Below are 2,312 nucleotides of genomic sequence, written 5' to 3'. Positions count from 1 at the left end.
CCCACCACCCTCTCTCTCAACAGAGGACCAGGGGAAGTGGAGACTGGAAACAGACTGATCTCAGATCTCAGCGGGTAGATAACACCAGCCAGCAGCATTGTCCTGCATGGGATGCAATGAATGAAGGGGTTGAATGAGAAAGGTTCTGCCCTTGGGATGTGTCTGTGGTCTATCACATGTGGCCACAGATCTCTTCATCTTGCCAACCCATTTACATCTCAGGGAGGACACTGGGCTAAAACCAATGGGTGGAAACTGATAGGATGCGGTTTGAGTGACTGGGTCGGTAAGTTTGTAAAGAAATACACAACAAGGTGAAGCATGTCTAATAAATAAAGTGTGCATCATTTTCTGTTTTCTGTCTTGCTCATTTACAACTGGCGTTCTGTAAACTTTGTGTGTGGTGGGGCAGGATTTATTATCTTTAAATGTGCCACCGCCCAAAACACCCACACCCACACACACACACACACACACACACTCAAGGTCCATGGGAGCCAGTGAAAGTCCCTTACAGTATCAGGAGCGTGATGCAAATCTCTATCGCACTGGGGACAGTGTTATAAATCACCATTAGGCTGTCAGTGGGCTTCCGGCAGCACACATTATATTTCCAACTCTTTAGAGTTTGGCCACTGACCTGAATGGTGCGAGCTGCCAGGCTTGTCCAAACAATGGTCCTACCTGTTGGTTTTCAACCCCTCCGAGTCCCTTTGACTGGCACATTTTCAAGGGGCCAGTTGGTTTCCGTATTAGCACATGAAGGTCTTTGAAGTGATAGAGAACACACACAGAGTGAGTGACATTCCAGATGGCCAATCACTGATGTAAGAGCATCTGTTCTGCTCTGGAATTCTTGTTCTGCTGCAACAAAACCCTTTTTTCCCTCTTATGTTCCTCGCATGCATTGTCTTCCAGTCACTCAGGAAGTTCTCTCCGAGTTCATGACACACCACAGGAGAAATAATTCATAAGACAGGGACGCAGGCCAGAGCTTTTTAGTTTCCTATATATATATATATATATATATATATAAACAAACAACACTGGGAAACCACCAGGAAGCAAAATGGAGTGTGGTAAAATGGGAGCAAAAAGGTTTCAGCATTGTCTTTCAAAAGTTGAATAATTGATCAGGGAAATGGCTTTCTACAAACAATAGTCATCTCACTATTTATACACACACACACACACACACACACACACACACACACACACACACACACACACACACACACACACACACACACACACACACACATAAAAGGGAAAGTTTCTGAACCCTGGCACCTGCAAATATGCTCAACTACATCCACATGACCTGAGAGATTTGTTATCAGCTTCACAGGTAGCAGGAGGACATCAATAGGCAACAGCTGCAATTCAGCCACACTCAGCCTCCGATAAGGAGCCTCTCCCTAACAGATAGCGGGACAGGTGATGGATGCACCATAAAACAGCCGCGCTATCAGCTATACCGTGTCTGTAATTGCCAGTATGTCGAGAATGACATGCTACATAAATCGTGCCGAGCCAATCAATCATCACCATGAGTCAGGGTGAGTTGGAACTTTAATCCCTAATTGTTCAAGGAAAGAAAAATGATGAACTACAGTCTTGGGGGAGTGGATGAAGAAGGTCTTAGCCCAATAACAGTGCACATTCTGATAGATTTCCTTTCCCACATCACTTGTGTGTGAAGCTATGAACAAACAAAGACGGAATTAACCGAAACCAAACAGGAGAAGATGAGATGCAAACAGCACCGATCATCCATCCTCTGGCAGACGCCTCTGCCTGCCGCTCGACCGTGGAGTGAGTCAACCGCTGGTGCCAGTCTGTCAGTTGCTGCGTTTACATGAGAGCTTTAATTCCGAATAAAACCAAGTTAATTCTGAATAAAAGTTAATTCCGCTTTAAAAGAGACCATGTAAACGCTTATTCCGCTTGAAAATGATTATTCGGAATCAAACTTAATTCCGATTTAAGTGGTTGGTTTATTCCGATGTTAAAGTGGAATTAACTCCCCTCCTTGATCATGTAAACCTTTATTCCGATTAAAAGTTTATTCCGTTTGTTTGGCGCATGCTCGTAGAAGAGGAAGAAGACGCGCATGCTCGTTTCATTGATAATTCGGCTCCGTCTTCTTCCCCCCTTCTCCGACAGTCTTCTCCCCCTCAGCTAGCAAACGTGAAGCTTGACAATATTTTCGAGCTGCCGGTTAAATAGTAGGCCTATTATCAGAATTACTGTGAAACCCGTTTTCATTATGTTATTGTCCATGCTGTAACGTTAACCCGAGATGACAAAAA

This window comes from Sardina pilchardus, chromosome 18 (genome assembly GCF_963854185.1).
Source record: "Sardina pilchardus chromosome 18, fSarPil1.1, whole genome shotgun sequence".
Lineage (NCBI taxonomy): Eukaryota > Metazoa > Chordata > Actinopteri > Clupeiformes > Clupeidae > Sardina > Sardina pilchardus.
The sequence above is the reverse complement of the archived record's forward strand: the minus strand, read 5'-3'. Positions refer to the sequence as shown.